This window comes from Eurosta solidaginis, chromosome 1 (genome assembly GCF_040869045.1).
Source record: "Eurosta solidaginis isolate ZX-2024a chromosome 1, ASM4086904v1, whole genome shotgun sequence".
Lineage (NCBI taxonomy): Eukaryota > Metazoa > Arthropoda > Insecta > Diptera > Tephritidae > Eurosta > Eurosta solidaginis.
The window spans coordinates 350,249,760-350,273,038 of record NC_090319.1 but is presented as its reverse complement, the minus strand read 5'-3'; the positions used below and the strand labels follow the sequence as shown (position 1 = coordinate 350,273,038).

The 23,279-nt window shown below is 36.3% G+C and overlaps 1 protein-coding gene across 1 annotated transcript in view; it reads left to right on the top strand.

Annotated features, from left to right (window-relative positions):
- The first annotated feature begins 217 nt into the window (after positions 1–217).
- The window catches only part of LOC137238049 (octopamine receptor beta-1R-like), a 285,592-nt gene continuing 262,530 nt past the window's right edge, over positions 218–23,279 (top strand). The window contains exon 1 of the mRNA XM_067762608.1: positions 218–298. The gene's annotated coding sequence lies outside the window, so the exon portion shown is untranslated. The remainder of the gene's footprint in view (positions 299–23,279) is intronic.

Sequence of the window (23,279 nt, the reverse complement as noted above, 5' to 3'; positions counted from 1 at the left end):
TTTCCAAAATAAACATGCATACGACATTTTTATTTCCCAAATTTTTTTTCTTATTTCACTAACTCATTGCTTTCTTGAACTTGTTTCAATTTTTGAATGCAAACTTTGCAAAACTTTTTTCGAACTTGAAATTTGCTGAGTTAACATTTTGTATGAAAATGTCTGTTATATGGTGGTGTTGATAACAAAGTGAAAATGAAAGTTAATTAAATGTATGATTAGCTTAAGATAACATATCAAAACATAATTGAAGTCTTTCATTAAAGTGCACATATTCAAAGCAACAAACAAGTCATTGGTAAGTTTTGTAGAAAACCCAGTGAGCGTAAATCTATCTATCTTCTTAAATCTTATAAAATAAAGTCGCTAAATGCCATGTATGCATATAACTTCACACAGAATGCTCCGATTTTAAAACGGTTTTTTGCATTTGAAAGCTTAGCTACGTGAGATGGTACTGTTAATATAATTTAAAGATATATATTATAGGGGCGTAGTGTAGTACAAAAATCATAAAATTTTTGTTTACACAGCTATAACTCATAAATGGATTTAAACAATTCTACTTTTCAGTAAAACTTTGAAATATTCACCTGCGATCTGGATCAAAAAAATACTTGATTCCTTTCTTATATAAGCCAAATTGTTTAAACAAAAGTAACATTTTTACCAAAAAATGTGTTTGTGTGGTTGTTCCCTGTGTACTGTGCGCGCTAATTGCTTTTGAGTGAGGCCAGGTTCGACACATACATACATGCATATATAGCATTCGCTGCGTTATTTAACTTCGGGCGTAGGTTTATAGGTATGTATGGATGTACATCACTACATAGTAAAAAACAAAGTCGCTTTTTCTGTCCCTATGTCCCTTTGAATGCTTAAACCTTTAAAAATACGCAACGGATTTTGATGCGCTTTTTTAGATAAAGAGTGATTGAAGAGGAAGTAACGGATGAACATATTGAGATCAAAACGTGGACCTGGGTAATCCTGGGATATGTTTGTACAATATGGGTATCGAATGTAAGCTGTTTATGAGTACTTTGATACGGGGTATTTTTCGTACCTGCGGGTAACTGGGGTCTCGAAATATAAGCGAAAACGTGGACGCGGTTACCCCTAGAATGTGTTTATAGAATATGGGTAACGAATGAAAGCTGTTGATGAGTGCTTTAGTACAGAATCATTTTTATTCGGCTGGGTGACTAAGGTCTCAAGAATGTGTGTGTAATATGGATATCAAATTAAAGTTGTTGCTGAGAGCTTTAAAGTAATTTTCATTGTGATATTCGATTTAGTTGCATTAACCTGGCAAAACTGATAAATGTGCATGCGAAGCCGAAATAAAGATATGAATTAATAATACCCACATATGTAACTATTTACATACATCCTATTCGATTTGCCTGGCAATAAGGGATGAAGAAGAATGGGAAAAACTTTAGAGAAGAGAAAAGAGAGGAGACTGAGAAAGAGATAGGGTGAGACGAATATAGAGATAGATGAATCGAAAATACGGAGGGAGGAGTGAATAAAAGGATTAAGGAAAAGTGAGGAGGGGGGGGGGGCAGAGTTAGACGGAAAAAGCTTATTAAAATGTATGGAGATAGACCAAATTGAGGGCAGAACAACGCCTGACGGGTCTGCTAGTAAATCTTATAAAATAAAGTCGCTAAATGCCATGTATGCACATAACTTCACACAGAATGCTCCGATTTTAAAACGGTTTTTCGCATTTGAAAGCTTAGCGACGTGAGATGGTACTGTTAATATAATTTGAAGATATGTATTATAGGGGCGTAGTGTAGTAAAAAATCATAAAATTTTTGTTTACACAGCTATAACTCATAAACGGATGGATGGATTTAAAAAATTCTACTTTTCAGTAAAACTTTGAAATATTTACCTTCGATCTGCATAAAAAAAAATACTTGATTCCTTTCTTATATCAGCCAAATTGTTTAAACAAAAGTAACATTTTTACCAAAAAATGTATTTGTGTGGTTGTTCGCTGTGTACTGTCCGCGCTAATTGCTTTTGAGTGAGGCAAGGTTCGACACATACATACATGCATATATAGCATTCGCTGCGTTATTTAACTTCGGGCGTAGGTTTATAGGTATGTATGGATGTACATCACTACATAGTATAAAACAAAGTCGCTTTTTCTGTCCCTATGTCTTTTTGAATGCTTAAACCTTTAAAAATACGCAACGAGTTTTGATGCGCTTTTTTTAATAGAGTGATTGAAGAGGAAGGAACGGATGAACATATTTCGCTGAAAATTGGTGGGGGGTACCTTAGAATCAGAAGACAGACACAGGATAATTTTTATCCCGTTCTGGCTAGGGTCTTGAGATGAAAACGTGGACGTGGGTATGTTTGTACAATATGGGTATAAAATGAAAGCTGTTTATGAGTGCTTTGATGCGGGGTATTTGTCGTACCCGCGGGTAACTACGGTCTCAAGATATAAGCGAAAACGTGGAAGCGGGTACCCCTAGTATGTGTTTATAGAATATACACATAACAAATGAAAGCTTTTGATGAGTGCTTTAGTACAGGGTAATTTTCATACCTACTAGTGACTAGGGTCTCAACATATAGGCCAAAACAAAATATACACAAATTTAAATTTGATGCATAAAAAATAAATCTTCATTCAATCTTTCATGCCTTTAAACATTATATAACGATTAAATGGTATATTAAGTTTGATACGTTTCTCGAAAATAGATAGACCCAAACTGATCGGGATGGCTAGCTTAATTGATTTACCTCTTTCCGCAAGTCAGCTTGATCCCAAATCACACCTTTTCCAACTGTCTTTCGGAAAAGAAATCTATATCAGAAAAATCAAATGCATTTCAGAAAAGTGTATATGTATTTCAGAAATCCATAAATGTATTTCATATACTTTTGCATTGTCGTCAGTCCTTTCTTCAAACCGGTTAAAAATTTTACCGTCGTCTGAGCGTTGAAAGTACATGCCTTTGGCTTCAGGCAGCGTACATCTTCTGTCTTTTTTATTTATTTCACCAGGTGATTCCACCCTGCAACACTTTGTTGAATACATTTTGAACTTTTATACACTTTTGTTTCAAAAATAAAAAACAAAAGTTTACTTTTGTTGCTAAAAATATACAAATAAAACATGTGTGTAAAAAATAAATTATGCAAAGAAGGCGATGGGGATAAGTTTACAACAACTAAGGCATCACGTGGCTAAATGCGTTTGTAACACTTCGGCCATCATAGGTGTGCGGGTTAAAAACCCACTCCCAAGAGAAGGGGATGTGAAGTGATTTACAAGGCATAATCGAAACAGCTGTCGCCTTGTCCGTCCTGTTGTCACGTTGTTTAAATTTTTCCCAAATTATTAAATAAATTATAAATAAACAAGTAAGGAAGGCTAAGTTCGGGTGTAACCGAACATTACATACTCACTTGAGAGCTTTGGAGACAAAATACGGGAAAATCGCCATGTAAGAAAATGAACCTAGGGTAACTCTGGAAAGTGTTTTTATGACATGGCCATAGTTCTATAGGAGGACCATTTCGAGATATCGGCATATAGGTGGACCAGGGGTGACTCTAGAATGTGTTTGTACTATATGGGTATCAAATAAAAGTGTTAATAAGTATTTTAAAAGGGAGTGGGCCTTTGTTCTATAGGCGGATGCCTCTTCGAGATATCGACAAAAAGGTGGACCAGAGGTGACTCTGGAATGTGTTTGTACGATATGGGTATCAAATTCAAGGTATTAATGAGGGTTTTAAAGGGGAGTGGCCCCTAGTCGTATATGTGAAGCGTTTTCGAGATATCGACCAAAATGTGGACCAGGGTGACACAGAACATCATCTGTCTTGTACTGCTAATTTATTTATATATGCAGTACCTTTAAAGTTATTCCTGCCATGATTCCAAGGGCTTTTGATTTCACCCTGCACAACTTTTTCAATTTCTTCTACTTAATATGGTAGGTCTAAAACCCATTCTACAAAGTTAATTCTTAAGTTATGTATACTTTGCGTCAAAAAACGAATCCAATCACCATGTTTCATCCCTCTTTTCGTATTTGGTATAGAATTATGACATTGTTTTCATTTTTCGAAATTTTCGATATCGAAAAAGTGGGCGTGTTCATAGTCAGATTTCGCCCATTTTTAATACCAAGATAAAGTGTGTTCAAATAAATGCGTGAACTAAGTTTAGTAAACATATATCTATTTTTTTTTTCAAGTTATCGTGTTAACGGCCGAGCGGAAAGACAGACGGCCGACTGTGTATTAAAACTGGGCGTGGCTTCAACCGATTTCGCCAATTTTCACAGAACACAGTTATCATGATAGAAGCAATGCCCTTACCAAATTTCACATGGATTGGTAAATTTTTGTTCGACTTATGGCATTAAAAGTATTCCAGACAAATTAACTGAAAAAGGGCAGACCCACGCCCATTTTGAAATTTTCTTTTATTTTTGCATTATGTTGCACCATATCATTACTGGAGTTGAATGCGGGCATAATTTACTTATATACTGTAAAGATATAAAATTTTTTGTAAAAATTTGACTTTAAAAAATTTTTTTTCGTCATCCGATTTTGCTAATTTTTATTAACCATACATATAGTAAAAGGACTAAGTTTCCTGAAAATTACATCATTATATCATCAACGACTGCCAAATTACAGCTTGCAAAACTTTTAAATTACCTTCTTTTAAAAGTGGGCGGTGCCACGCCCATTGTCGAAAATTTTCCTAATTTTCTATTCTGCGTCATAAGGTCGATCCATATACCAAATTTCATCGCTTTATCCGTCTTTGGTAATGAATTATCGCACTTTTTCGGTTTTTCGAAATTTTCGATATCGAAAAAGTGGGCGTTGTTATAGTCCGATTTCGTTCATTTTAAATATCGATCTGGGATGAGTGGCCAGGAACCTACATACCAAGTTTCATCAATATACCTCAAAACTTACTCAAATTATCGTGTTTACGGCAGACAGACAGACAGACAGATGGACGGACGCGCATGGCTAAATGAAAATCTTTTTTCGCCCAGATAACTTTGATATATAGAAGTCTATATCTATCTCGATTAGTTTATGCCGTTACGGGGCACCGTTATGCGAACAAAGTTAATATACTCTGTGAGCTCTGCTCAGCTGAGTATAAAAATGTGTGTAAAAAATAAATTATGCAAAGAAGGCGATGGGGATAAGTTTACAACAACTAAGGCATAACGTCGCTGGATGCGTTTGTAAAACTTAAGCTATCATAAGAGTGCGGGTTCAAAAGCCACTCCCGAGGGAAAAGCCTTTGAAGAGATTTACGAGGTATAATCCAAACGGCTTTCCCCTTGTTCGTGCTAATGTCACTGTGTTTACATTTGTCTCAAGCTATTAAAAAAAATTCTTTTATCAAAAGTGCTGCAAGCTATAGATTATTTTTCACCATGATTCAATCATAAAAGGCTTGCTCGGTTGACAAAATTTTTGACAATTGCTCTCAAATCCCATGGCATCCATTAACTATGCTGTTTCTTAGCACTTAGAAATTTTAGTTTCGAAGCAATTGGGTACCATGTAGCAATAACATGAAAAAACAATTTAATTTAACTATGGTTTTAAATATATTACAGTAAATTACAATGAACACTGCCAAGGTTTTAGGCAAGGACGTTGGTCTACTCCCACAAAGCATAAGAAGTTGTGTTTAAATAAGTAGTTTAAGGACGAAAGAGCGTTGTTATGTTGTCATTGTAGCAGCAAAACAATTCCTTGAGTTTTATGAATAGTATTCCTAACGCGCGAGCTTTCGATTTGACTACAACGAGGCTCTTAGTTGTCTAATTTTGTTTTTTGTTCTTCAATATTTTGTTTAGACTTCAAAGTCCCACCTGAAGTGAGGTAGTGGCACGAATTCGTTTGTGAGCATCCATGTATCCATGGAGTTCAAAGTGAAGACAATGTCTGTGAAAGCGGATAGACAATAAATTTTTACACAATCCTTTGAATGTAATATAGGCTTGAGCTACAATCTCATCACATAAAGTTTTTTGTTCAGATATTTTTTTACATATAGCGCTCTTATCACACAAAGCTCTTGACATAAAATTCCATGTAAATACGTCTTTTGTGATAGCGCTTCCTGAATGCAAAAAACAGTTCAAGCTTTTTAATTTATCTTCTTTTAGTTCATACATTTTTTTCTTTTTGAAGAGTTGAACCTCTTTAAGTACTTAAAAGGCGCAAACGATACACATTTCGAAAGTTTAGATTCTTTATGCGTAAAACGTAAAAAAAAAAGATATAATAAGTACGCGTAAAATGATGATGCTACTGTCATATTAGCTGTAGGAGTTTGTTTATTTATCTTAGCCTTTATAATGATAACCCTAAGTTGTAAAAGGCTTAGGACAACGATTTGTACATTTGGATAAAATATGATGCGTAAATGAAAAAAAATATAAATAGCAAATATATTTACATACATACGTATACAAATAATCAAGTGGGCATTTCCCAAGTTACTGTCATTTCATTGCTAAAAGCCGCTGTATAGTGTCCTGTTTATTGCTATTGAAAGAGTCGCCGTTAAATTTTAACTGGTATGGAAATAGGGTTTAAAAATTCTTTTTCAAGCGTTCCCAAAATAGAAATCATGGACGGCAACTAAAAATGTTCGAGATATTCTTCGGATCTGTTAATGCTATAGGTCGTTGTTGCATGTTTGTTTAAGTAATAATTCGCCATATCCATGGTAAAAATGTTGATTTCTAAGCACATCGGACGTTCCGTTAGGGTGCTCCTTTTTTGTTTTGATGCTTCAGACAGAACCTTCCGCCACACTTTACCTGTATTGACAATAACAGCACAAAACATAACATAACATAACATAACATGACATAATATAACATACCATAACATAACATAAATTATCATAACATAACATAACATAACATAACACAACATAACGGTGCATCGTTAAACGCTTCTAAAACAGTAATATTACCGAATGTTTCATTAATAGAGTGTCATTATTACCAAACTCAAGAAAACCGTAATTCGCAATTGGTGCTCTATGAAAACTTAAAAAGTTACCAAATAAACATGGCCATGACAGAAGAACAGAGTTTTTTTTTTTACTAAATATATGTAGGAAAGAGATCATTAGAATCACTTTTCCAGAACATTGGCGATACGGCCCACACGCGGAAAGAATGGTAGTCGCACTCAACAACAGGTGAATGAGCTTTAGTGAGAAATGCTGTAAGGAGACCGTCTCCCATTTTCTCTGCGTGTGTCCAGCCCTAGCGAACAGGAGGTTCAGAACTCTAGGCAGTTTTGTGCTGTCCGACCTATGGTGGGTGTCAAAATGATCCATCGGTAGGTTTACGGTTTGAGTAAACACACACAACGTACATTAAGTAATTGATTCTAGAAGAGTGTGCAACAAATTGGCGCCTAGAGAACTACAAAACTATATATAACATAACAAGGCTTAACATAACAAAACATAAGGTAACATAACATAATATGGCATAACATTGAAAATAACGATTTTTTGAAGGTGAAAAAGAACAAAATATCTTGGATTCCAGTAATCCAATTAGATTAGTAGTTTCAATTAAAATTGTGTGCCATTGTTTGGTACCAAAAATATTCTCTAAGTGTACATGATTTGTAGGAAATGCCCATTTGTTTTAGTATATAGCTAAGCAACTTCTCTTCATTTAAGTCTTTAAAACTTGGCTGTTCAGTTTACAACAAAACGATCCAAAGCATTTATTACACTTTCTTTTCTTCTTTTTTTCGTTTCTTGTTTTTACTTGGCGCATCCATGTCTACGAAGAAGTGTGATTTATGCGCGTGACTAAAATTCAGTTTGCCTTACTTGTTAATGCTGCTTACACTAGTGAATTGATTTTGCGTAAATGTGTGTACGTTAGTGCCTTAAGTTGCATTAGAATGAAAAATGGTGACAATCTGTGTTTTTAGATCGCCTTATCAGCAGGCTTAGGGTCGAGGCAGTTTAAATAAACGTTATATAAATTATATTGTAAATAAAAAATTTAAACATACGCATGTAAACTGGATAAAACTGGGTTGTTTGTCCTTTATAAAGCATTTTGATACCTCCTATAAATTTGGCACCAAAAATGCTAAAAGTTACCTTATATTCGCCTTATATTCGCAAGGTCTGAACACTAGTAGATGAAACAGGTAACAGTGTCGTAGCTTCTCCACACGCCATTGAGAGGGTTTCCCACTCTTTCCCTATATAGGCTCAACGGCCAGTGTTCTGGAATCGTTGCTGTGATTTTATGTACATATTTATTTTTTTTTACTTCTCAGTTAACTTTGTGTTCTGCGTTGTCTCCGAATGGCCATTATTTGAATCACTTAAAGAAGTATCTTCTTGTTAAATAGAGATCCTTGAAGATATCCTGCCGCTTGATAGTTAATGTGCTATTAGATGCATTGCCTTCAACATTACTGTGACAAGATAGTCAAGTATGTATGCTGGTTACAGAACGTCATAAGAGCTGCATGGCTATTTAAGTACGTACAAACCTTGCGACCATCTATATGGTTCTCTAAAAAATAGCAACACAGCCTCTTTATCACTACAACCTCCGCATTGAAGATACTAGCTGAATTTGGAAGTTGGATGGAGAGCTGTTGAAGGAGGACTTCACCCATACCTCAGTATATTTTATATATCGGAAGATCAATCAAATCTCGGGCTAAACCTCATCTAAAAATTGTGGTCAAAACTCAATGTAGGCGAAAGGTTCTGGCATCTAGACTCCCTTCGTCTCTTTCGTTCTCAAATTTTTTTTCAGTAATAATTTTCCAGGGAAGCTTGAAATCTATTACGAGGCCAGGGTAATTGCTCTTTGGTGGGAGCGAAAGTTATGTGCCATTTAAATAGTTAAAGCCGTCAAAATTGCGGTATTCTTTTTATAATCAGCGTGCTTTGCACACAGAGTATATTAACTTTGATTGGATAACGGTTGGTTTTACAGGTATAAAGGAATCGAAATTGTTATAGACTTCCATATATCAAAATCATCAGTGTCGAAAACAAATTTGATTGAGCCATGTCCGTCCGTCCTTTCGTCTCTCCGTTCGTCCGTGTGTCCGTTAACACGATAACTTGAGTAAATATTGAGATATCTTCACCATATTTGGTACAAGAGCTTATGTGGACCCAGACAAATATTATTAATCATACATTTTTTAAATCAAATCGAGCTCTAGGCCAAATAATTGTATATTCTTAATTAAACACAATACGTGAATTTTTGATATACAATTATATTATTTAATTTGTCGATATTTCGACTTCAGTCTGAAGTCGTCATCAGGACTAGGTATGAAAAGAACAAACATACATATTAAAATCATAAAAATACACATTTGCACAAGTACAGAACTTACATTGTTGAATGCAATATGTCAACTAGTGTAACAAAAATATAAATTTACGAACAATGCAAAGCAAATAACAATAAAATGTAAATAACACAAAGCCGTTATCATAAACAAAAATTGAACATAAGCAGAAAGTTATCTAATGAGTAGTGAGCGCCGCTCAAGTGATATCAGCTGCAGCCTGCAGGTGAACTCTTTGGTAAACAGTGGGAGATGCTCTTATCTATTATTGTTGTTGTTGTTGATCAGCTGCCTAAAGGCAGAGGCAATACTAATTGTATCAGATTTGAAGTTCATGCGTTTGTCGCTGGGTGTGTTTATGATGTGCAGCATCTCTAATATGTAGCGTTTGTTGTAATTCCTCTCTTGCTGTAGAATTTCTACATTTTCTAAATTGGGAGAGTGTCCAGTTTCTCTGCAATGCTGTGTTAGCTCCGTTTTGCCATCATTAGGGTTGTTGCGATTTTTAATATTCGTTTTATGCCCGGAAATCCTCGTTTTTAGTTTCGATTTAGTAGTCCCCACATATACTTTGTCGCATACGTGGGACCCGTCACCATTACATAGAATTTTATATATCAAGTCCGATTTATCATATTTATCTATTCTGCTCTTGGTATTACTGAAAATTTGTCGCAACGTATTATTGTAGGTAAAGGCAAAATTACATTTCTCTTTGTTATAAATATTTGAATATTTTATTCTGTTGGACAGGCCTGACACATATGTAGTCGATTTATATATTTTTTTATTTTCGGCATTTTTCCTCGCAGTGGGTTTCTTATAATAATCTCTTATAAAGTTTTTTATTTTGCGTGTGGGAAATTCATTATTTTCTAGAACATTTATTATTATTTTAATGTTTTCTTTATCATAAACTTTATCGCTGATGGAGAGAACTCTGTTGATAAAATTTCTGGCCGTATTGACTATTGTAGGTTTGTCATGTTTAGAATTAAAGTTAATTAATCTACCTGACGCGGTAGGTTTTTTATACCAATCAAAACATAATTGGTTATTCGTTTTTATAACAAAAGTATCGAGAAACGGTAGTTTTCCATCCTTCTCCGCCTCAATTGTAAATTTAATACTCCTGTTGTATCCATTTAGAATATTTAGCAATTCTTCCACCGTATCAGTTTTTACAATTGCGAAAAGGTCATCGACGTATTTGGTAAGCAAACGTGGCTTATAAGGGGAGTCATCTTCAAATTTCTCCAGTAATTCTTCCATTACAATGTCTGCTATGACGGGGGATGCTGGGGAACCCATGGGCATACCGCAACGTTGCTGATAAATTTTATTGTTTAATTTAAAATATCTATTATCTCTAATGCAGAATCGAACTACTTCTAGAAAAAGTTCTTTTGTGAGTGTGGTGTGGTTCTTTATCTGGTTCCACTTGGATGCTATAATTTCTAAGGCATGATCTACGGGAATGCTGGGAAAAAGTGAGATGACATCAAATGACGCGAGACTCTCATCATCAGGTATGTATGTATCTTTTATTTTGTTTTTAAATTCAATTGAGTCTTTTACGTTATACTTGGACGATTTGGTTATGTTTGTGAGAATATTAGCTACATACCTGCATAAATTGTACGAAGGGGAGTTGACAGACGAACAAATAGGTCTCAATGGGATATCTGCTTTATGAATTTTGGGCAGGCCATATAATCTAGGCGCATTGGACGTTTTGCTTATAAGTTTATATTTCTCTTTTAAATCTATAACTTTGTTTTTAAAAAATTTTTGTACAATCTCGTTATTTTTGTCTTGTAATTTATTAGTGGGATCTCGTTTCAATACCCGGTAGGCCGAAATGTCATTTACCAAAAGTTGTAACTTCTTTTCATAGTCCGACTTATCCATTAAGATGGTAACATTATCCTTATCTGCATTCAGAACCAATAAGCCTTTGTTATTTTTTAGAAAGGTTTTGGCCGAGTGTAGGGTATCTAATAGCAATTTGTCGCGCGCGCTATTTTTGGTTTTTTTAAGATGATCCCGTATTAGTGTTGTTAAATTATTCCTCTCAATCTCTTGCTGTTCTTTATCTTTGATTGTTTGAATGCAGTCTTCTCCGTCTGCTATCACCTTGAATAAAGGGAACCCACTATTTGTTATTGGCAAAGAGTATTTCGGACCTAAAGAGAGGAGCCACTGAATATCTGTAGGGATCTCGGTTTTCGTAGTATTATGAAACCAATGGGGTATATTTTTAATGTTAAGAGATTGTCTATGTATGTTTTTGAATTTATCGAATTTTTGTGTGTGTGTTTTCCTAATTGTTGTAAGGTTGTTAATTAGGAGTTTATCGCTTTCAAAAAACGCGGTAGAATCTTCTGCATCAAGACTTTGGTTTATTTTGTTGGTTAATGTACTTACCTCTCTTTCATTTTGTTTCTTATGTACATATTTAATTTTTATGAAGAGGAATTTGCACGTTTTTCAGTACACACAATTTTATGTTAACAACCCCACTTTCTCAGAGTTTTCAGAAAGGATAATTCTTTAAAAATTCAAAAATCACCCTAGATGGCAGAATTATATAAACTGGTACTGGTTTGGAAGATGCAGGACTTGCTGTCATCAAAGAAAGATTAAAAACAAAATACCAAGATCAGACGACGCTTATGAGTAATGCATCGTCATCCATTTACGTCGCGTGTTTGCAAGCAGATTACAAGAAATTTAAAAGATCTATAAGAAATGTAAGGCGCGATAACCTCCGAAGAGATTTTAGGCCGAGTTTTACGACGACTCCGAGCGGCATCTGCAAGGCATATGATTTTTAACTGAGATCTTTTCAAAAAACTTTTTCTAAAATTTTGATGTTGCTTTGCCCGGGGCGTGAATCCAGGATCGTCGGTGTGGTAGGCGGAGCCCGCTACCATCACACCACCATAACTGTTATTTAAAGATATAATTGAAAGTCCGACATTTTAAAGCTTTTTTCTAGTTTATACAACTCTAGGTAATGCTATGTCTACCGACTTTCCTTTGCTGTTGCGCTCTAAGTTAAAGTTTTTCGTCTGTTATGTAGATATATGACAAACATATACACACACATCTAGATGTTTAATTGTGTAAAAGATGCAATTAATTAATTTAATTCTGCCAATTCATTCATCTGTATTTATGATAATACATTTCAGTAAAAGTCCCGACAAAACAAAGTTTTTTCGAATAGCGCAATGATTTTGCTAAGTTATTTAGCAAAAAGTTAAGACAAGTTAACGGTATATAATTGATGAGAATTGAGGGTGTTTGAAGAACAAACGAGACATAGATAAAAAAATTGTGTTTGTTTGGGCCGAGTATATGTATATATGTATATATTGTTGCTAAAAGTGTAAAGTGCACATTCAGAATTCACGGATAAACTACGAGTTCAAAATTTCGAAATATGATTGTATTATAAGACGATAAATTTCAATAAATCGGTCTGGAAGCTATCAAAAGCAAATAAAAGTCGAACAAATCTGATGGCTCCGCAGACGCAAGTGTTAGCCGGTATTGAATTTGAGCTCTCAATTGGTGCCTTTTAACGTTAGCAAGGGAAGCTGGTCGTACCAAAATTACTATGGCCCTGTTTTGCACTACAAGTTCATCTCAGTTTGTCAGTTAAACTACGCTTAAACTTATTCTGCACACATTCAGTCAACTTTAACTCAAGTTTGAACTGAGCTTAAGCGGCAGATCCGGCAGGGTTAAACCCTAGTTAATGTATCAGTTATTTGCATTCGTTTTAGCTATCATCATGAGCAAGCCTACTTCTAAAATATCAAGAGTTGTTTCGGAACTGTAACTCAACTTGAAAGTCATAGCATTCTCAGCAAAAAGGGAGTCTTTTATAAACAAAAAACAAGTAAGAAAGGGACTGTCTTGGGCTGTGCCAAAGAGTTCATACCTTTGATGAATGGGGCTGAACAATAATCTTATCCCATTCGTAATCTCCAAATAATCGGCTGTATAAAATAAGATATATATAGTGAACAGATGTACATACCTAAACGATTTTTAAGATAAATATAAAATAAAAAATGGCAAAAAAACCCCTTATCTGAACGATCGGTCGTATGGGATATTTATTATATATAGCTCTATCGAAATGATTTTTACAGAAAATCTTCTATGATATATTAGAATATATATCACCAAGTTTCACGTTTTTATATTGGAAATTAAGGGAGAAATGGCAAAAAATCTTTCTATCTGAACGATCGGTTGTATGGGATATCTACGAAAGAGCATACTGGAGCCCTTTTTAACACGCTTTTATTAGCTTGGCCTGTATCTATCTATGTATCCATGTATGTATGTAACGGAATCTGGAGTAGAGCCGAGAGTCCCGGTAATGCAGAGCTCCGAACTCCGTTGCACCTTTTGAAGCATTTTAAGATAGGTACTTTTAGCTAGTGTAGGCCACCAGACCAAGGCACCATAAAGAAGAATCGGGCGCACAATTGCTGTGTAAATACAGTAGGTCACCTTAGGGGAGAATCTCCAGGAAGTGCCAATTGCTCTCTTGCAGGTGAAGAGCTCTGCTGCTGCCTTCTTGGATTGCTCCACTATATGGTCACTCCATAATAGCTTCCTATCCAGAATGACTCCCAAATACTTGACTTGATCGCTAAATGCTAAGAACGTACCTCCAATTCTTGGCGATGTATGATTTGGTACTTTGTACCTCCTCGTGAAGAGAACAAGCTCGTTTTTATCCGGGTTGACTTCCAAAACTGTGGCGGGTTGTACTCCTGGAGCAGCTCCAGGATGGGTCCGTTGGCGTCACTGGAACCCAGGCTCTAGCCCTTGGTCCTGAGGGGATATCACGCGCCTCCACTACCTTGAGGCGCGCGCCCGGATATACCACCCCTATCAGCGTGACGGCAGCCCTATAGAGGTTGACCGACCTGGCGTCGTCACAGGCAATTAGCTTGACATTGCCCTGGAACCACCTTGCATCGGTGTAAGATGGCGATGGACTAGGCCATCTTCGCTGCTCTCGTCTATAATACCAATGATCTGCCGACCCTTGGCAATTTCGGCGAAAGACCGCGTCCAGCCTCCCTACGTCTTGGCCCTTTTCGGTGCCGTGGGGTTGGATTCATCCATGGACCGCTGGCGTTTCGAGGTTTCATCACTCTTGACTAAAACTTTTAAAATTACTTGAACTAAAAAATTAAAAATAAATAATAGTTTAAAAAAACTAAAAAAACACTCTTTTATAGCAAACCGAACTAAAAAATAGAAAATAATTTTCAATTAAAAAGAGTTTCTATAACAGTAGTAGAAGGTCAAACAATCGTTTCTAGTTAACCACCTCAAAATAAAATTATAATAAAATTTATGTTATTAACAGAATAATTTAATTCAGAGTAAAAAGCGTGGGGTGCATTTGACTACATTTCATATTTTTGCTCTCAGATAGTTGCCAATAGAATGATTGTAACATTCAATATCAAGCACCCCACGCTTTTTACTCTGAATTAAATTATTCTGTTAATAACATAAATTTTATTATAATTTTATTTTGAGGTGATTAACTAGAAACGATTGTTTGACCTTCTACTACTGTTATATAAACTCTTTTTAATTGAAAATTATTTTCTATTTTTTAGTTCGGTTTGCTATATAAGAGTGTTTTTTTAGTTTTTTAAACTATTATTTATTATAGCTTCTGTTTTCACGAAAATTTAATCTCCTTATCTGTTTCTCAATAATATTTCACATGGCTTCAATTTCATGACTTCTTTGCAATCATAAAAATTATATCCGTGTCAAACTTGAATGGTTGAAAGAAACCATCGATTGAATATGATTTTTATTGTATGTTTTCTTGCAATTCTTAATACGGTATTATATTTGGCTTAGCTCTTTAAGTTTTTTTTTAAATTTCTTTTTTAGTGCACTCTTTACTCTTCCTCAATATTTCTCGCCGATGTGCTTATCTCTATACAAATTTTGGTTCACTGTGTATGCTTTTATTATAGGTATATCGCTTTTATTATATTTTTTCTTATTTTCTTTCACTTTTTTGTCATTTGGCTTATTTCACAGGACCAATGCCAATGCCTTGTGGTTGTTATATGTTGGTTTGGTAATCGAGGATGCGTTTTGTGTTTCACCGTTTGTTGGCATTTTATACTAAATTGTTGCTATTGTTATGGTGTCTATTGTTATTCTTTATGTATGTGCATATGAAAGTATATATGTATTGTCACAAACACATATACAACAAGGTATGAGGCTGTCATAAACAAGAATGTCAAGGAACAATTTTGCCAATATTTAGGCTATGCTTTTCTTAAACACCTATTGTTACATTTCTTTTATATTCCATAAGGGAGATTATCATTCAGGTTTGAATATTAAATTTGCTTCTTCCTTCGGTATATCGTTTCCAGTTAATGTGATGCTCGCAAAACTTATCATATAATTTTACCCAGATAACTCATTTCTGTTGCTAGATTGTTTATTACAAACTGTTGAGTTAAATAATTTTAATATCAGAAGCCGTGGTAAAATTTAAATTTAAAGTCGATGGTATATATTCTTAATATTGATTCTTCGGCAGTGTATTTGCTTAAAATGATGTGCATACACCACCTATTCCAGGTTCGAAATAGGTCTCTACGTAGTTGATGATTTTTTGTGTCCATAAGACGCATTGGCTACTCATTTCGACAGCGGCAAATCGGTACCTAATTTTTTTCTGAGCTGCAACATTTTTCTTGCAATATTATTACTGAGCTAAGTTAGGTTGAATTGGCCGGTCCATGAGGACCTCACGTTGACTGAATGAGTTCGTAGTGTTACCACAAATTTGTTTAATGAAAAAACTGAAAAACCCTATCAAAAACCAGGAACTATGTCATAAAATAACTCCGCCCTCTTGGCAAATACTAGAAGCTTTCTTTGACCTATGCCACTTACTGCTTCTTGATCTGACAGCTATATCACTTTTTCTTTTCCTTTTCCAACCCGCACTTACTAGATCTGCTATCACTAACCAAGCCTAGTTTAGAGGCATGTGACGCCAGAAGACAGTGCCCAGTCAGAATACCCGACATGAGTCTACAGCCCTCTATTTTTAATGATAGAAGCAACAATGTTAGTCTAAAATTGTATGGCCTACACATAATCTTCGCCACTTTACAGCCCCACACTTCGACCCACGCCTTTCCCGCTTGGTCCATCATCTGCAAATATCGCCTTATATTAATCTCGTCCTACCCAATTGGAACGTCTACGGAGCAAGCCTAATGGGATGCGCCCTTTTTGGCTAGTTTATTCGCTTTTTCATTCCGATCTATCCCCATATGCCCTGGGATCCAATATAGATGTAGGCTTTTGCATTCCCGATTCTTTACAGGGATTGAATGCACTCTAAGCGACTTTAAGATGCTGTGCTAGGCGAGATTGTTGCAATAATTGCTGCTTGGCTGTCAATATAAAAGTCAATACGGTTGCAGTTTTAGCTATTATCTTCCAGTGTTTCTACTGCTTTGGTTACGGCTAATGTTCCCGCTTGAAAACGTTACAGTGATCTGGCAGCTTGTAGTATCCATTTATTTCCGGAGCAGCGTAGTATACCGCGGACCCTACTCCTTCCACTACTTTGGAAACATCTGTGTATACATGTATCGCCTCGTCTGTCATTTGAGCATCCTCGCGCAAACCATCCACCTCTATTGTGACTTTAAGAGCCCCTCGAAGCGCAGATAGAGAATAAGATAGTCTATTTGTCCCCTAATTCATGACGCCATACAACTAGACTATTATAGAGCCGCTTCTAAATCTATGTAAGGTTTATTGCCAACTAGCTGGTTATGGTTGTGCGAGGCTTCGCCATGTGGCTAGTGTACATTCCAATATATAAATGTTTTGCCCTGTGCCTTGTTTATGGCCATTCCAAAACAATCTTTAACAGGCAACTGAAGTTCTATAAACTTGAATGTAATCTGTAGGCAGATATCATAGGTACTCTAGGTACCACAAGCAGTTAAAATATTAGAAGGATCCGAATTGAATTGTAAACGTTGCGCGGAATGCATGAGCTGCACGGATTGGAAAGTCATAACAACAAAATACACTCAAAAATTATATGCAGCCCTCGCAATATATGTTATGCTCAAATTTATGAGTATTTTCTTGCAACAAATAGGAAACGAATAGGCAACCCGGTTTCAGCGGTATTCCTCTTAATCAACTCATTTCGTTCACGAAAAAGTTTGAGAAATTTATTTTTCATGATATTTGTGGTATTTTATTACCAATATTATTACGCTTGTTACTGATGCATGTATTAACTCCGCCAAGGGGTGCTCCGCCAATGTCCAGAACACATCTAGTGCATACTCCTTTTGTTTTAGAGATTTCTCTATATCCATGAACTCCCTATGCAATGTAGAATTTAACGACATATTTGATTTTATATACAAATATATTAATATCTCATAGGATTTGGGTGGAAAGATGTCAAACCAAAAGGCCTTTCTCCGCTCTCGGTATGAAAAATACTCGAGCCATTCTTCAAGGTTATGGGACGTGTTTTATTTTTATGCAACCCTCAAAGATTATTCTTAGCCATTCTATAATCGTTCCATCGGCAATCTACAGCATAGCAGGGAATATGTCATCTGGACCCGGCGATTTAAACATAGCAAAAGTTTTTATTGCCTGGACTGCATCTCCTTTATATAGACCTTCCTTTTCCTTTCTGTTTCGCTGGAGCATATTACGTCGGCACAAAAATTATAAGTCTTCAACAGATCTCTGTATTCGTCCCAGCACTCCTCGTTTTTCGCAACTATTGCCATCTTAAAAATCTCTTTTACCTGCCCTCTACGAAGACCCAACCCCTTACTTCACCACGTTGGCTCTGCTTTCCCTTTGAATCTTCTCAAAGGACAAACTCTGTCATACGCAGCGCCTTTTTAGGAATATGTTGCAGTCCTCCAACTCTTCTCAGGTGATAATCCTTTTGGCTGACCCAGTCTTCCTTATACACATTTCTGAAATTTTCGGCAGTCCGTTTCCCTAGAGTTTCTAAAGCTTTTCCTTTCTCTACTCCCTTTTAAGGGGATTCTGAAGCTGATATATGCACGGTCTGAGAAGGATGGCCCGTCAAGGTCCTTCCATTCATACACCGATATATCTAGCTCAGAGATTATTGTGATTTCAAGCACATTGCTTGACGTAGGCCTAATATATGTTGGCACGCCAACCTTTGGGAGTGGAGTGCCTTAACACTGGTAAAAGGTATGAATGTTGGACATTTCGAGTTCAATACTCAGCTGCCGAAAAGCTAGCTGATGAAGACGTAAAATTCAGAAACATGTCGTCGTAACCATCGCCCTTTGTATTTTCTCTAATATACATCACTAAATTTATTTCAATAAATCAATTGAGCGAAGTATTATTTTACTAAAACGTTTGCAGTCTAATTAGCTGCAAAAGAGACAACTCCCTGAAAACGTAAGTTAGAAAAAGACGAAAAGCCCAAAAAAAAAACAAAAATATATATAAGCATATGAAAAACAAACCGAAACAAATACATTTAGCCGCGTATTTGTATAGTAAAATATTGTAACGAATTTAGGGAAATTCCGCTTATTTCTAACCTTCTGCGTACGTTCGTATCGCTAAACTGTTGAATAAACACTCCCATATTCTGTATTACAAAATGGTCTTTATTAGACTACTTTGAAAGCACTTCGCAATTAAACTTTACTTCGCAACTGATAGCGTATTTAAATCAAACTGCTTCGTCATGCCTCAGCTTGTGATGCTTTTGTACTCTTCGGTTTCCTCGTTCAACCATTTCTCCTAAGGTCTAGTAATTTCGTGAACCTAATGTTTGTTTACCAGCTATATACACGTATATTTGTAATTTGTATCCATATTCGTGTGTATATGTGAATACTACTACGGCTGATGATGATATGCGTTTGTGAGTATCTCTCTGTTGTTGTTGTATGTGTGTAGATGATGATTGATTTGTTTATATATATAAGTTGCCTAGCGTTTAACCCTGCTACTTTATTTATTAAAAATTGAAACGATAAAAAGGCAAGGCTAAACTAAGCCGACATTAACTGCAGCTTAAATTCACAAAGAAAATTTAAGCAAAATTTTTGCCTTCAATGTGGCTATTTAGAAATAGTTGTATTAAAGAAACATTTGATAAATACTTAGCGTTATAAAGTACGATATAAATATATTGACAATTACCTTAGTAGTATGGTTTCATGTGACTTGAAAAAATTTCATTTAACCTGAAAATGCTATATACATACTGCTTAATATCGGCTTAGTGATGGTAGTATCGCTAATATTCGTCACACACTGTGTTCACCTCATTGTTTTCGCCATGGTTTACGCGTACAATTTTTTACCATACATAAGTGATAGCACACACACAATTTATGTTCCATTTTATCACTTAAGGCGCTCAATGTATGGTGAAGCACACGTCAAACCAATTCAAATAAATGAAGGACAGTTGATTTACAACTCACACAAACACGCTTCTTGCCGCTTCAGTACTGAATTTGCGTTTGTTCGTATCAATTCTCTGCGTAGCGTAAACTTTTTAAAACATTAATCCAAAATATTTCAGAAATGAATTGGCTAGATTTTAATTAAAAAAAAAAAAAATGTAAGGCGCGATAACCTCCGATGAGACTTTAGGCCCAGCTTCTCTTACAACGTGTGTCGTGCTCCTTTTAATTTTTCCTACAAATTGGCGGAATGGGACCTACTTACTTTATGCTGACTCTATACGGCATCTGCATGACTGAGAGCTTTTCATGGCAGAAATACACTGGCAGTGTTTGCCGAACACTGCCGAGGGGCCACCGCGCTTAGAAAAACTGTATTCCTATTGAAAAAACTTGTTTCTAAAATTTTGCTTTGCCTGGGGCCTGGGGATTTTAGTTGCAGTCGCTTCTTTGGTAGTGCTAAATGTAGGAATTCTTTTAAAGACAGTTACAGCCCTATACGTTTAATAGTGTCGAAGATAATATTCCTTCAAAATTTTAGAGTTTTATTTATAACATGCACGGAGGACTTTATTAAATCGATTTCTAAATATTTTATTCCATTCATTTTGTTATCTCCACATAAAAATGGCTTATGAGAGTCACGTTAACTTAGTATATATACTGTCAATATTTAAACAATAGTCAAGCTCTAGGCCAGATCAGATATATAGAAATTTAAACCAAAAAATGATTATGTGTAAACATATATTTGTCATTTTTTTCGATATTTCGACTTCAGTCGACCAGGTGCATTCCACGGTTCCTGAAAATGACTTCAGAATGAAGTCGAAATATCGAAAAAAAATAAAAATTGACAAATATATGTTTACACATAATCATGTTGTGGTTTAAATTTCTATATATCTGATCTGGCCTAGAGCTTGACTATTGTTTAAATATTGACAGTATATATATTGAGGATGGAAGGAAACTTTATTCGAAACTACTAAGTTAACTTGACTCTCATAAGCCATTTTTATGACTATTGTTTAATTATTGACCACGAAGACCGATAAAACAACAACAACGAATATACAGTCAATAGATAATTTAGTAAGACTTGTTTTATTTACAGCATCCCTAATGCTCTTTTTGTGCCAGTTCATTGCTTTGTGTTTCCTATTGTTTGCCTGAGAACTTTGGCTGCCTTGCGTCCTTAGCTAAACATGTTATATAAAATAAGCAGTACTTACGTAGGTAAATATAGTTATATAGTTCTCCTGTAAAATCATCTCTTTATCTTGAGTAAAATTTGACAATGTGTTATATAGCTTCACAGAAAAAATATACCCTGTATAAGCCCTTTTATATTTGGCAAAAATGATTATAGCATGAGGTCTTCAATCTTTTAGGAGTCCTAGATATATGGAGTATTCTTATAATAAGAACCCTTTTAATTGGGTAAACTCTTAAACTTAGACAGTAATTAAAATATATTAAACTTTTATAATATGATATGCTTATCACTATTCCCAGCTATATAAGAAATTAAAGACCTCAACTTCCTTGGAGAAAAACAGCCTAGCTACTGGGCCGATTTTCTTGAATTAAGTCTTAAAATTACACATGTCTACCCTAAATATGCGTAGGCTTATGTTTTAATATTAGGTTAGGTTAGGTTAGGTTAGGTGGTAGCTGCCTGATAAAGATAGCTCACTTGGACAACACGAAGGCCCGTTGTGATACCACATACAGCAAAAATAACGGTGACTTAGCTCTAGCCACTTAGAGAATCGTTGGGTATTAACGATAAATCTCCGAATGATATCGATCTCAATTTTTGATGAATCCTCGGAAAATCCAAGTGAGTCATGGCCGAAGTACTTTCGCCTAGTTCTGGCAAAAGCTGGGCAATCAAGCATAAAGTGATTTGGTGATTCCACCTCATAATCTTACATACAGCTGTAGCAGGATGGAGGTTCCAGTATATTGAGACGTACCGCATGGATACCCATGGGACAGTGCCCTGTCAAAACCCTAATGACCATTGATAGGTGAGCCTTAGTGAACCCAATTATTTCAGCAGACTTGCTGCCATCCACTCTCGGCCAGAAAGATCTTGCTACCCTGCAAAACGTGGTGTCCGCCCAAGGTTTGCTGAGCTGACTCGAGGCCCAGCTATGGAGGAGCAATCCACAGGTGGCCAGCGGAATCCCGAAATCCGTACAGCCATCTTCATCGGGTTAAGTTTTACCGATGCGGGCTAAGAGATCCGCTTGACGGTTACCCGGGATATCACTACGGCCCGGGACCCAGATAATCTTAATTGTAAAATAATTCGATGCAATCGCAAGCGCGGTCAGGCATTCCCAGACCGCCCTCGATCGCACCGTAGTTGAGCTCAAGGCCTTGATAGCCGCTTGGCTTTCAGAGTAGATGTTAAGTTCCCTAACCGTAGTGGCACTGGATACCATTTCATCCACCACATCCTTAATCGCAGCAACTTCCGCTTGGAATAAACTGCAGTGATCAGCTCTTGACAAAAGACTCCCCACTCCGCTGCGGCAATTCTGCCGCATAGAAGTTTGCTAATAAATTCAACCAGAGCCGCCTCGACTCCTAAACCCACCAGAGCTCTTTCGATTGCCCACAGTAAGACATTGTTAAAAGCCCCCTCGATGTCTAGAAAGGTACCGGGGCGAACTCTTTGTGTTCTAGGTAACCCCGAGGTATCCTTTCCTGTAGGTACAGGTCAATCAACCGCTCGAACGTCTTAAGAAGAAACGACAAGAGACTGATTGGCCTGAAATTCTTATGTGATACATGAGAGCTTCTGCCGGCCTTCGGAATGAAGATAACCCTAACCGTGTGCCAAGACTTCGATTTATAGTTAAGCCTGAGGCAGTTAGTGTAAATGATGGCCAACCAGCAGCAGGAAATCCCTAAAGACTTTTGAAGTTGCTCAGGAATGATGCCATCCGGGCGCGGAGACTTATAGGGTTTGAACGACCCTATAGCCCAGGTTATTTGACTATCCCGTATTGGAATGGCAGGCACTTCTGCATGGCCAACGACCGCCGAACATGCAGGCGAAGATCCATGGGCAACTGGGACATCGGGAAAATGATTGTTCAGTAAAAGCTTTAGGGACTACTCATCGACAAGTCCCCACCATCATCTCTCAGACACCACAGAGGAGCGGGATTCCTAGAGAGTATTTTTCTAAGCCTCGCATATTCATTGCAGCCTTCTACGTTTTCGCAGAAGCTTCGCCATGGATCTCGCTTGGCTATCCTTATTTCGTATTTATAAATCACCAGACTTACCTTCTAGAGCTCCCAGTCC